Here is a 14,022-nt window from a genome sequence, read left to right on the forward strand (position 1 = left end):
TGGAAGCATCTATTAGGGAAGGAGGTGGAACCACCCAGCAACCCACAAGCCATAATTAGGGATGAGTATTTATTTCTGGTGATTATTTTTTTTCCCTTTCTTCGGCAGGAGCATTTTGCCTATCCACAAGGGAGAACCGTTTCCAGCAGTTTCTGTTGTGCTTTTCTGATACGAATAGAATGATGCAGAGATACCTAAAGAAGATTTATTATGTCAGGTTTTTTGCAGCTCTCTCCCCTTCTTTCAGGCTATCTGTAGCTTTTTTCACGCTAGATTTTCCAGGCTTCTTTCTGTACCTGTTTGGTCAGTATTTAATCTTTTCTTTCCAGGCCCCTGGCTCTATCCCTGCATTCAGAGTGCTGTTTGATGCCTTCATCCAGTGGTCAGTGCTCTGTGTTTTTTTTCTCTGCAAGTAAATCTGCAGAAGCTTTTCAGATGTGAGATTGTTAGGTTTTTTTTGTTTGTTTGTTTTTAATTTGCATCAGAATTAGAGGTGTCAGTCAATTTCTCTTTCCTAGCTCTTCCTTTTTCACCAGATTCTGAAATCCCACTGATGATCTGTTTGTCAAGGTAAGGGTTCCACTTGGAACCGGTGCTGCCTTGCTGCAGGAGCTGCACAGTGCAGTGATGGTATCACCAGGCAAACACCTCAGTGCAGAACCCAGTGCAGTTTTGGGGCTTAACCCCAGCAAGGAAGCTCACTGTGCTCAGGGGCTTCTGCTGCTTTGCTGGGCAGGCAGTGAGCCTTGGTAGAGCAAAGTTCCTCAGAGACTTCAGTTCTGATCTCGCCAGTTTTTGGGGTTTGTGTGGCAGTAATAACCACGAGTACCCATAGTGTGGCAGTAGAGCTGTATGTATATATATACAAAACTAACAGTTAGTGGGTCTGGCCGGCTGAGAAAAAAAAAACAAAGGAAAGAAATCCTCCTGAGATCACATCAGTTGTGCTGGGCAGTGCTTCTGCTGTCCAACAGCGTCCTTCTAAAAAATGGCTGTTTGCTGTGTGTGCTTCATTCAGATGCATGGGGAAGCAAGACGAGGCTCCTGTTGTGCAGCGAGCTGAGCCAGCTGCAGGAAGGTGTTCTACCATACACCAAAGTTTATGATGAACGTGGCAGCTGATGGGAGAGGAAGTGGTTCATGGCTTCCCTTTCTTATTTTGGTGGTGTGGGAACTCGGTGGCGTTTGGGTTTGAGGAGGGCGGTGGGTCTTTGGCTGAGAGCAGCCGATTCACGTATGGCCTCTTGGAAACAAAGTGCATCTTGTGCTGAGATTTCTCCATGGTGGAAACGGGTGGTCTTAATAAGAATGTTTCTGTTCCCTGCTGGGTAATTGGCTGTGCGTTGGCACACTGGTGTGTGCGTTGGCTGAGTGTGTTTGGTGCACGCACGCAGTTTCTCTTGAAGGCTGTTCTGAAGGAGGTCTCGATGTCATTATTCACACTGTGCTTTACTGGTCAACATCTCGTTTTGTGCTGCGTAACAGAAAGTTGCGGTGGCTTGAAATGTGGCCTCACCAATTTTATCCCACTGTCATTTTCTGTTTTTCTTGACGGAAAGGAGTTTTGGCAAATTCTTCCTTTGAGGAGTAGGAAGCAGCTTATGAATTTTGATGTATGTGTCCGCATCTCCATTGTAAACCATCCTTTTATCTTGTTGCCTCTAATCTGCACAGGATGAAGAGTGATTCAGGGATGGTTGCTCTGCTAGGGAAGCAACTTGGCTGTGAAGCACTCGGTGTATTTTTGTAGGGGGTGAGGATGTGAGATATTAACTCTGAAGCAGTGGATGGATGTTTGTGCAGGAGGGAAGGGAGCAGTCGCTGGCTTGGTTACATTTGATTGTGGCACATGATGAAACTACAGTATTTGATGATAGTAGCTGAGCGTATCGTTCTGATACGAGTCCTACTACCTATCCTAATGGATATCAGTGCTAAATGAAATGAATGATTCCCACTCATTCATATCTTGCTGATGCCTCTTGTTGCAGGAGGGGGAGGGTAAACATTTAGAGGGTGCAGCTCTTTGCTTGGGATCAAACTGGCCTGGGGAGATTGGCACAATAGAGGGCTTTGTGTTGCAGTTCTCTTTCTTTGCCTTTGGGACTGCAGAGGAGGAGATGCTGGGCTGGGTGCTTTCAGTGTGTCACAGTGGGGTGTGATCCTCAGTTGGGTAGGATTGGGCCAATCCTTCCCTCTCTGTGTGCCTGTCCATGTGTACCTGGACAGCTGTGGTGCTCTGGTTTGGCTGGAGCACACTGAACTTTCTTACCTCTCCATGGAGGTCGGTGCTGTCGTGAGTTCTTCCTGAAGAATATCTGAAGAATATCACTGGAATGGGCTGCCAGGGAGGTGGTGGAGTCACCGACCCTGGAGGTGTTCAAGGAACGATTGGATGTTGTGTTGAGGGATATGGTTTAGCGAGAACCATTGGTGATGGGTGGATGGTTGGACTGGATGATCTTATAGGTCTTTTCCAACCTTAGTGATTCTGTGATCTGCATTTGTCATGGCCTTCTCCATGGAAGCATGTGCCCACACAACAGGTAGGGGAGGGCAGGGGAAGGAACCCTCACTGGAAGCACTGCAGTGTGTGGTGCTGCCTTGCTATGTAACCCTTGGCAATCAATCTCACTCATTCTTTGTCTTCTCATTCTTTGTGCTGATCATCATTTCGGGTACAGGAGGCTCTCCTTTGCTCTGTGGCTCCCCATTGCCCATCACTCTGGTTTTTGTCGTGGCCTCTCAGTGCTGCTGAAGAACATCCAAACTCAAGCTCTCCTTGCTGCAGAGCCAACCTGTCATGTCAGATACCTCCTAGGGAAATTCTGTATTCAGCTGGCTGATGGTTCCCAGCCGAGGCAGCCTGCAGTGGTACAGAGGTGGGTGTCTGCTCTGCTGATCCTTGGTGGCTGCCTTCCAGTTGTCTGTGAGTTTCTGTCAAAAGAAGGCAACTGTCAAAATGGGTTCAGGGAATGTGATCCAGGCAGTCTGCCGTGGATCCCAGCGGATGTGTGTTTGCCAAGGTGATTTAGGGCTCAAGGTGTAGCTGAGCTGTTGATAGCACATTCATATCATAGGTTGTATTCCTGCTGTAGAGAATGCTTTTTCCTAAACAGGACTGACTGCCTCATTGATCTGTTTTCAGGGGCTTTCAGATGGAGGTACTTACACTGCTTTCAAAGAAATCAAGATAGAGATGCAAAAAATCCCCAACACTCCAGTGATGTTAGCCCCCATGGTTTCTGTGTTTACACAGTGTTTCTGGAGGAGTGAAGTACAGTGCAATTATGGAAATCAATGTACTTTACTTGCTATAAACGTGATGCAGTGCAGTAATCTGCAAAATAAATATGCCTCTGCCATGCTATGCAGTGGCTGACTGATCTGATAGTGGTTAATGTGTAACTGGGAAAATCCCATTGATTAAAGAAATCAAATTAACTCCGTTTCAGTCTTTGCTACCATGGACACGGCCAGGATGGAGATAGTGTGCTGCAGCCAGCTTGTGTGCAATTTCCTGATACCTGCCCTGTGTGGAAGTGGAACAGAGGGTTTTTTTTTTTGACTTGTGGCTTTCTTGCGTTGCTTCACAGTGGACTGAATATGGTGTTCCCAGTCTGAGCTACATCCCCTGCTTCAGCCCCTTGCAGGAGTGACTGCAGTAATTTTGTGTCTCTGAGGTGCAGGCATCGCTGCCACGATGCACTGTTTGCCACTGCTGTCTGCTGGTGGGAGGAGGAGCAGAGCTGTGGGAGCCCTGCTGCTGCTGGTCGTGGCTGGGAGGCCCAGATGATGGTGCAGCAGGGAGATGTGGTGATCTATAGGCTCTCATGGAAGTGCAGGAAGATTTGCAACTGTGAGGTCTGGAGCAGCTATGGTTGCCAGGGAGATGTGTGATAAAAAAGTAATTAAAGAAATTCTCTCCGTGTTATTGACTGCAAAAAAAAAAAAAAAATCTGCATGAAAATGAATTGATGTGTAGGTTTGGGGGCAAGCCTATGGGATTTAGAGAGCGAAGGAAGGGGAATGTCACTTAAAGGGACTTGTGGATCCCTTCCAACTTGGGATGTTCTGTGATTCTGTGACACCCGTGCAACGTGTTTGTAGTATGGTGGCTGCTGCAGAAATGTGGGTGAGCAGAGGTCGTAACCTGTGTGTTCATAAGGTTGGAAGCAGCCCCTGCCTGGAAGAAAGCAATCCAAATGATAACAATCCTGGATGTATTTCTTGGGCGTTAGAGGACTGCAGAGACTGAAGGTGACAGCAATGCAGCACCTAAAGGTGATGTGTGAGGGGCAACCAGCACCACCAGAGAACAGCTTTGTACTCATCTGTACCTTTGGCTGGGCTTGTTAATAGTGCAGCCAAGCTCTCACCTGGTGTACTTCAGTGTTCTCTGGCATTTGTGCCTCTTCCTGAGTAATTTGTGACTTCAACATGCAAGATTCCATCTGTAATAAGAAGGAAATAAACAGCCTATCATGTTCCTATTGGCAGGTTTTTTCTTCCCTTCCACTCTCCATGTGAACCACGGCTGCTCCTGCTTTGCTGTTAACCCTCTAAGTGAAGGCACTGGGCAGAAAAAAACCATTTCCCTGTAAGTGCACAGTGGATATGAGGTGGGACCTGATGCAGAAAGCCTTGCCCAAGGTCAGCCAGCAGAACTGAGGACAAACTTGAGGTCTTCTCCTCCTGGTACTGCAGCACATAAGTGCCGTCCTGTTGCTGCTGAGATAGGAGATGTTTTTGAGATGTCTTCTCTCTGAGGGTGAGGTCTCAGCTGTATCTGCACTGTGAATGTGAAGGCATTTTACTGTAGTTACATTGAAACAGAACAATTTCTCAATCCATTTATCAAAATGTCTGCAGTTCCCATTTCAAGGCAGATAAAACAACAATGAATATCAATAAAGGTGTCTTTATCCGGGACATTTAAAAATGAAAGAAAGAGAAGATTGGTTCCTTTGGCCTCTGGCTTGTGTTAGCACTCTGGAATGCTAAGTGTGTTGTGTCCTAATGAAATGGCTTCATTTAGCTTCAATCTGCCTGCCTTTGTGCCACACCTGTTGCTTTTACCATAGGAATTTAGTTGTTTCTTAGGCTGTCAGTCAGATGTGGACCAAGGAGAACATCTCTCTGCCCCAGTCCCTGGCTTGGTAATCATGGCCCCATCAGCATCCAGAGCCAGGTGCTGCAGGAGACTGAAATAAGGAGACCAGAAAGATGAATTAATCAGAGCCAGAGAGCTGCCCACCACTGGGGATTTTATGGTTCAGTGCTCTCCTGCTATTTGTGCTCTTTCTCTACTTGGAGAAGTCATCGCAGCCCAATTCCTGCTGTCTTCCATGGCTCCTGGAAGTCCTTGAGGATGTGAGCTTTTGTCCTTCTGTTTCACTTCCATCTCTGTAAGGCGGGGGTGAGCAGAATCTGCAGAATCCTGAAATGATTTACAGATTTATTCAGCAGAGAGATCCGGGTATGTTTGTGATAGGCTTTCAGCAGATACAAATTGCGCTCTGTTGATTAGCCTCACAGGTTTTGTGCTCTTGGTTCTCTGCCTTGATTGCACGGAGTGAATTCAATCATTTCACGTACAATTTGGGATTAATTGGGAATGACGTTAAGGTGAAAGTTGTCTGTTTGCTGCTGAACTTCAAGAAATAAAATGCTCGTGGCAAAAAGTCAGGAATGTAATGCAGTTTCTGTTCCAGCACAGGTTGCTTGGCTCTTTCTGTAGGTCGTGGTGTATTACTTGCATGGTTTTTTTTGTATGTCTGTATCCACATTTGTGCATTTGTTGTGAAAGGCTGCAGCACAGCATTTACAAGAGTTGTGTGCTCCAATGGAATGGAGGGTAGGAGACCTGCAGCAGACTCAGAATTTGCCAAAAGCATCAAGAAATGAGATACTGGTCTCTGACAAAAGCAGAGTATTGACAGGGGAGGGAGGCTGGGTGTTGAGGTTTGAACCCTCTGCAAACTCATTGCTCCAAAGCAGTTGTTCAGTCTGTGTGAGCTTCAGCTTCTTGTACAGAATGGATAAAACAGCGTTACCCATGTGTGATGGAGATGGAAGTTTCAAGGAATTTGGAAATAGAGAAGTTGTTTCCTGATCTGGGTGCCTCTTGTTAGTGTTTGAGCAATTATTTCGTTAAAGCACCGGAAGCCATTTGATGGATTTTTTTTCATCTTTTTTTTTTTTAATAGAAAGTTTGTCAAAGAACTTGGTTGTGTAATCTCTTGGATATTGTTCCAGTTCTGCCCTCACTCTGCTCTTCTTACTTTCCCAAGCTTGAGATCTAATGGCTTGTAAAGGGAATTCTTTTTCTCTGTTCTTTGAGCTGAAATGAGCAATTCTAGCTGGCGTTTTAAGCGTCCTGCAAAAGAGCCAGTCTTGCAGTTTGAAAACATAAGGATGTTCTGGGTCTTGTTCTGTTCCTCAGTCGTTCCTCCTTCACATTTGTCACTCCATTATCTTCAGCAGGATTCTTTGCTCCTCTCTCAGGGCCAGGGAGGATCTGGTCCTTTGTCAGATAGATGTGATGCTCGGTGAGCAGCCATTGCCAAGCTGGAGGTACAGAAAATGGCAGCTCATTTCTTCTACAACAAAGGCACAATTCAGTATTCCTTTCCCATTTGATACGCTGAATAACGACATCAAGAAAAACATATATCCTTCCAAAAAAGAAATCTATTTCCTCGGAAGGATAATGAGCTTTCCCAAAGCCGGTGTCGTTTTACAAGATGCTACCTGCATCGTGCAGCATATTGTTTATATCCCTCGATTGTATTTTTGTCTCCATTATGGAAAGGTTAGATGCTGGTTGTGGAACCCTGCACATCTGTCAGCCACAATCCTGGGTTGTTTCCATTAAAGTTAAGCACCACTTGGAAAACCTAAGTGTTAATGATGAAAAGAAGTGTCCACCTGCTGAAATAATGAGTGTTTGAAGGGTAGGGAACTTCTCCCTGATTGCACTGGGATTTCTTCTAAAGCTGGGTTTAACACAGCCTCCATAGGAACCAGTGCTGGGATGGGCTGAGAAGAGGCTGAAGCCTCTGCAGGGCTCTTTCTTTCCCCTAGGGCTCCAGCTCTGCTTCTGTGAGCTGTGATGACTCTCATCTTTATGAAAGATGATGGTAAAGCAATTGTGTTGGAGCTTCAGTGTTTTGGCAGGGTGTTTTAATGAAAATACATCTTAAAAAAAAAAAAAACAACCAAACTGGCAGGTAGGCATTTGTTGAAGGAACAATGTGTGAAATGGTCCCCACGCTGCAGACATTGTTTTGCTTAAAGCCTGGAGCTAAAGCACAGTGAAACCATCCTGGTTTGTGTGGCTTTTTATTTTCTTTTTTTTTTTTGAATGAAATTCTTGAGCCTTGGTGCTGAAGGCAGCTGTAGTAGCTGGTATCTCAGACCTACAGGTCTTTCAGTGCTGGGAAGTGGTGTTTGCTGTACCTTTGGCAAGAAGGAGGGCATCAGAAACGGTCCTGCAAGCTCACGCTGTCGTCGTCTCTTCATAAATAGCTGAATCAATTCTAACTGATGGAAGTCGGCTTAGCAACAGCGAGTTAATTCACTGAATTTCAAGTGCTCCTAAAATGATGTTTTCTGGGAGGGTCTGTGTTTGTTCCTACTAAGTGCTGTGATGGACTTAAACGAGAGAACGAATTATAACCTTAATTTTTTTATTTATTTTCTGCCTAGGAACCTGATGCTGAGGGCTGTTGTGGGCAGGTTTTTTCCTTTTCCATGACTGCATTTAGCAAATGAGGCTTCTTACAAAAAAAAAAAAAAACCCACCCAATCTGAACCTACAAGTCGATGCAATTCACCCCTTGTTAACTCTTTGATTGAGAGCTATGTAAATTGAAGAAGAAAGGTATTGATCTGCTTTTGGGATTGAAAACTAAGATTAAATAGAAAGTGCGAGGGTGAAAATGAGTTTTTAAATGAACGGACAAGCTGAAAGAAATATAAAATAGTACGATATACTGGAAATAAGTTCTGAGACTTTGGTGCTTAGCATGGATGGAGGCCACAGAACACAGCAAGTGTATGGAGGTGCTTTGGGAGTTGCACATTGTGTGGAACTTTCTAAATTGGGTCTGAACAAGAGAGAAAGCAGCCTGGTATCGTAGTTTCAGAGTGTAGATTGGTTGCTGGTGTTATGTGTGGACATTGAAACCTGTTTATGTGAAAGGGATGAAACTTTGGATATGACTGGAATGTTTCAAACGGCTGCTTTTTCTTCTGCATCTGATTCATTAGAAACCTTTTGTAGCTTTTTCTTCGTTAGCCTGTGTCACCACTTCTGGTTTGGGTCAGTTTTGTTTTTCTTTTTTTGGCTCGTTTGGCAAAGTGAATTGTAAAGTCTGTGCAGTGTGGACTTGTGGTGACTTTCATTGATTGCCCAAGGTGAGAAGCAGGCATTAGGTAGTAAATATAAAGCACAGCTATACTTCAAGGATGTGAACGTGGAAGTGCTGCTAACAGAATCAAATACAGAAATGGATTTATATCCCAACAAAAATTCCCAAGAGAAATCGCCTTCTGTTTGCTTCTTTTTGTAATTCAAATACAATAATAGAAGAGCAAGCTGTTACAATGCAAACGCCTGGCAGTGTGTTTTGTTGGAAGATCTCAGTGCACTTAGAAATGTAGAGCACATTTCTTTATTGAGTGCAGTAGAATGAAGTGGAGTATGTGCTTATTCAGAATGAGGGCTTTTTATTTTTTATTTTTTATCCAAAGGCTTAAGATGTTGGTCAGTACTGACAGCTAACTTGCTGGTTATGGCTTTAGCTGAGTATTTGAAGTCTGTTCTGTGTCATTTTCTCCTACAGAACTTCTGTCTCCTTTCTTTCTGAGCTCCTGGTGCTGGAAAGGACCGCTGGCTGCCCTGCAATTACCACAAGCAGTTGCAGATTGGTGCAGCTCCTGGCTTTCCAGGGAATTGCAAACAGATGAAAACATAACCAGGTTGCTCTGTTGACATTCAAAGGTTTAAGGCAGAAGTAGAAACATAGTGGGAAGGCAAAAAAAAACATAAAAAATGCTTGCAACTCCATGTGAGCATGGGGCAGGCTTGCTTCTAAATAAGGCTCTATACCCACTGTGTTTCTCCCTTTGGACTGTTAATTCTCCATCAGTATAACAATGAAATTGCTGATATTGGGGGAACTCGTAGCTGGGCCAAAGGTTTCTCCTGGGACAAGTTCCCTTCTTGGTGGCCTTGAAGGGAATGTTTTACTTCACAGGTGGATGCTTCGTATCTAATAAGGCAAATAACACCACAGGTACCACGGGTCATAAGATCTTAATTAGCACCTTATAAATTGAGAGAGTAAAACTTCTGCCTGTGAATGGAGTCTGTCTGGGCTTTGTGTGGATGCTTTTGACAGGTTGGTTTCCTCGTTGTGGATTTCCACGTCGCTGATGAGCTGAGATGCTGAGCTGTCAGGTGTAGAACACCAAACCTGCAGGAGAATGACACAAAGCTGAGCCATGTGAGACTGGCTGTGGTATTTGTGAAGGATATCTGGGCAACCAAAAGGGAAGTGGTGGGAGAACCTGGTGAGGCTGTTACTCAAGCTGGAGGCAGCGTGAGGAGAATATGCATTAATTGGTTAATGGTTGTGGAGGGCTTTGAAGATGGAAATAACTGTATAAGTGCTTGGTGTGATTATTATGCTGACAATGGCAACGTAGAGGAGTGGTGGTGCTCAGGGAGCAGTCAGAATTGATTAAGAGATGATCTTGAAAGGGAAAGTTTTGAAGGGAGAAAATTGCATCCCTCGAGAAGAGGCCACTGGGGCTGAATTTGGGATAACTGACAGCGCTCAGAGCTGAGCAGGTGATGTCACAGAACGGATGGTCTGCCTGAGTTCCTCAGTTTCATCAGGAGATCAAGAAGGGCTGGAGGGGAGCATGGTCCCTGTGCATAGAGCACAGCCTGGAGCTGGGGCTGTCAGATGTCCCAGCTGTGTTTAGCACCAACACAAATGCTGCTCGGAGCCGTACCGCTGCGTTTGGATGCGTGATGTAGATCTTTGTACAAGAAACATCTCCTCCCCATTTACATGAGGAATCTTGCACAGAATCCCTTGCTCTGGTTTCACACCAATACGCAGAGATACCAGCGTGGCACATCCTCAGCAGTAGCTGTGCTGAAGCCAAGCCCTGCTCCCTGGCTGAGCTGTAGCCCACTGCCCTTGCTGATGGGATTCCTGCTCTTTGTTCATTGTTAAAAGGTTCAGGGTTTTCTTTTTCTGTGTACACTCCTTGCATCAACAAACTGCCTGGCTGAACGCCATCTCCGGGGGCCAATAGAGCGTGGAAACAATCTCTCCTGTTGTGCTCCAGGCAGACCCGTTTCTCTGCTTTGTTCTACACACAGATGAAGCAGTCATTGTGATGCTCTTTGTCGCCCTGTTTCCAGGGAAGATGGCGAAAGCTGAAATTTGACTAAAAGGTGCTGAGGTGTGCAGTTGGTAATGCAGTAAGTCGGGTTCCTCGTCAGCATTGGCCAAGCAAGGTTCTGTTTGACTCACGCTGGGAATGTTGTCTGGCATTGCATCTACTGCTGTCTGCTCGCTGTTGGATCAGATGTGTATGGAGGGATGTGTGTCCCATCTGCCTCCAGCTAGAGAACTTCAGCTAGCTCAAAGGGAACAGTGTTTTTAAGATTGCTGGTACAAAATACTAAAGGAAAAAAAAAATCATGTATGTATCTTTAATAAACAGAGACATCTCCATTTACTTTGATACTGCTTAGATTATTTAGCATTAATAGCAGGGACTTTCTTAGATGGTTATTAAAAGTGGATGTATTCCTGCTGTGTTTAACAGAGATATTGACATCATTTTGTCTGTCTGCTTCTGCAGTGATTCATCTGTAGAGCAGCCCCTTAACACAAGATGATGTAGTTTTGCTGGTTGTGCCATCTCCGAAACGCTGGTGCAAATCTTCTGCTAAAGGCCTGTCCTGTTCTCCAGCTTGCTTTGGTTCTGTTTAGATTGTAAGCATTTCACATAATAAAGTGGTGTATAAATCTGCTGGGGTAAGTGCTTCTAAAGTAGCTGAGAAAGATGGAGCACGCACCTGGGGAAGGCAGCGTGGCACAGTAATGTCTCTGATAACCCAGCTGGGAGGTGTGCTGTGATGTTCACAGTGCAGCTCAAGTCCTTACCAGCTACGCCCCGGGTAGTGTGATTTTTTTTTAGGTTCCCCTTTTGATAGCAGCCTGCTTTTAAAATACAAATCTGATAAAGGTCTTGAAGCCTGAAGTCCCTGCTGTTCCAGGGCAGGGGACAGCCTGTGTCGGGTCAGCTGCTGTGCTGCCCTGTCCTCCTGTTAGAAGCAGGGAGCTTCAGCCTCAGGGGACGATCTGGCAGCTGCTGCCATGACCCATGTACTCACTGCAGCAATTTGTCTTAACCCAACAAGGCATTACGTTCCAGCAGTTGAAGTCTCTGGCCTCTCAACATGTCAGGGGCTGCTGTGCAGCTGTAAGACAGACATATGTGCACTGTCGTGTTCTTGTGATTTAAGTTTTGCCCTGCAATGCCTTTTGATGTTACCTGAAATGGGATGTTGTCTTTTTTTTTTATTATTATTGTTTCAGGACGGCATATCAGAACTGCTTTGATCTTGCTACTGGAATTGTATGCCCTTTTGAGGTTCAATCGTGAAATGTAAAAATAAGTCTTTTCAGCTTTATTATGTCTTTTTTTTTTTCTCCTTCCTTCTAAGGGAGAAAGTTAGCTTGGTGTTGAGGAAGGGAATGTACAAGCAGGGATAACAACCAGCATCCCATCTATATGGATGGGGCAGTGATCCGCTCAGTCTCTGCCCAAACTGCAGCATTTTGGCCAATCCTTGGCTTCAGACAGTTGTGGAAGGGCTTGGGGAGCCTAGAACCTGGCCAGGGCTTCAGAAATATCATTGAACAAGGAAGCGTTGAGCAGGTTGTGTTCATCTGTGACAGTACTTTCCATTTTGGATGTGTTGTCCTCAACATTTTCAGTGGAGGTGCCTTTATTGTGTAATAATGAATTACTATATTATGATATGAAGTAGGTTGTTATTTTGGGAAATGGAAGAACTGCCATCCTTTTGTGTAGGGTTTTCTGCATCTAGGGTGTGTTTGTCACTTCCAGGATGTGTTGGGAAAGCTTTTATGCCAGGACACAGAGATGGTGATGGGACTGAGAGACTGTTGGATGGGAAGAAGTAATGCCTTGGAACAGGAGGGGTGACTTAGCTGGATGTGGGAATGGTGTGTTGGGTTTCTGGTATCCCCACAGTACTGTGCACATCTGCTGTAGTATGGAACTTGTGTCCTGCTTTGGATTTGAGACCCATGCTGTAAGCCTTCTGGGATTTGGCAGAAGGGGTGTGAGCTGGATTCAGATAAAATGTGTGCTCTTTGCCCTTGTGTTCTTCATTTTGTGTGTTCACAGTAAAAAGGCACTGGCTATCAGGGATGTTAATCATCCCCTTGATGATGTTCTTGAATCCAGTGGCTTTTGATTAAAAGTTATAGTTAATGGAATGTCTCTGCATTATTTATTACCCTGTGGGCTTTGATATAAGACTGCAGGTTAAGTTAAAACTATGAAAAGGTGAATGCTTAGGGAAACAGGGCTTAATTTATGAAGTATGAAGGTACTTTCCCTCTGCGTTCACTTGAATTGAGTGAACAAGAGAATGAAAGGCAGCCTATGGGTAAACTGATTGCTGATAGTCTGTAAAGATCCAGAAGTCTGCTATGTAAGAAGGCACAGTCACTTGCAGATAAATCATTCAAAACAGTAAAGCTTAGGAAAAGGAGCCTTTTTCTTAACATAGATGGCAGATCAAGCAATGCTTAGAAATATATTTAAAAAAAAAAAAAAGAAAAAATTGGTTTGAAGATCTTCATGTGGTGAAGGTGAATGATTCTGAGCAGCACATAGAAAAATTTGGGAAGTTACTGATGCATGAGCAGAATCTGGCCCTGGCATTTCAGCCTGGAAGGGAATGTGCTCGTCTGCAGGTATGGATTTCAGTTTTATGGTGGAAGGTGTATTTTCTATTAATCTGTTTCCTTGAGTAGGCTAGAACAACACAGACCAGAAACACTTGTTCCTAAGTAACAATAACTACAGAAACTGACGATACGAAGCACTGCTGCGTTAAGAAGGCAGCTGTGAATCACCAGCAGCCACTGCTACTGAGAGCAGCTCAGTATATATGGTTGGATATTTGTTCCTTGAATTGTGCAGTGACCATACATCAGTGTTAGCTAAATTAGTTTTTTCTTGTGCTGAGAAACAAAGGGCATGGAGTTCCATTTTAGGAAATACTTCAGAAGTAAATTCTGTTTTCTTCTCTCCTAAGAATTGCATCCTAGAGATTAATATTGTGTGAATCTGAGCAGTTAAAATGCTGCTTTGATTTCTACCAGATCCAGGCAGCTTAAGGAAATGGAAGTAGGTAGGAGATGTTAACCAGCCTTGGATTTTTGTCTTTTGTACAGGGAATGGGTTCATTTGTACCATCAGACAGCATCTTATATGACTACCATTATTACCAGAAGTTCCAGTTTTTGAGTTCTGGGGCACTCTGCCCTTCTCTTGGCACGAGGCTGATGGGTTCCATGCGGAGGGGTTTGCAGCTTTCCCAGCTCAACAAGCAGGAGGCAGTCAGAGCTGTTCTCTGGCTGATATTTGTGCCCAGTCATGTTAAGTTCTGTGGCATATAGATCAACTGTGTGTTATAAAACGCTGCAGGCAGCCCCTATTTCTGCCAGAAATACGGTTCCTCCGTGAGCATCATGCAAGGTAAATGTTTCATCCTTTTCCTTGTGTGCATGGACTGGAAGTGAAGCTGATCTCTATGTATACCTTGTGTATATGGTCTAGAAGTGAAACCGAGTGCCAAGCTGAGCGGGGTGAAGCTGCCTTAAGCTCTGTGTTGAGGAGGTGGTGGTTGTGCTGCTGGGAAGAGATGCTTTTCCGCAGAACCCCAATCCT

General features: G+C 44.7%; 1 protein-coding gene across 5 annotated transcripts in view; it reads left to right on the plus strand.

Moving 5' to 3' along the window:
* Positions 1–14,022, plus strand: part of CSMD2 (CUB and Sushi multiple domains 2) — a 267,542-nt gene that overhangs the window by 33,180 nt on the left and 220,340 nt on the right. The window lies entirely within an intron of this gene.

This window comes from Phasianus colchicus, chromosome 24 (genome assembly GCF_987193195.1).
Source record: "Phasianus colchicus chromosome 24, bPhaCol1.hap1.1, whole genome shotgun sequence".
Classification (NCBI taxonomy): Eukaryota; Metazoa; Chordata; class Aves; order Galliformes; family Phasianidae; genus Phasianus; species Phasianus colchicus.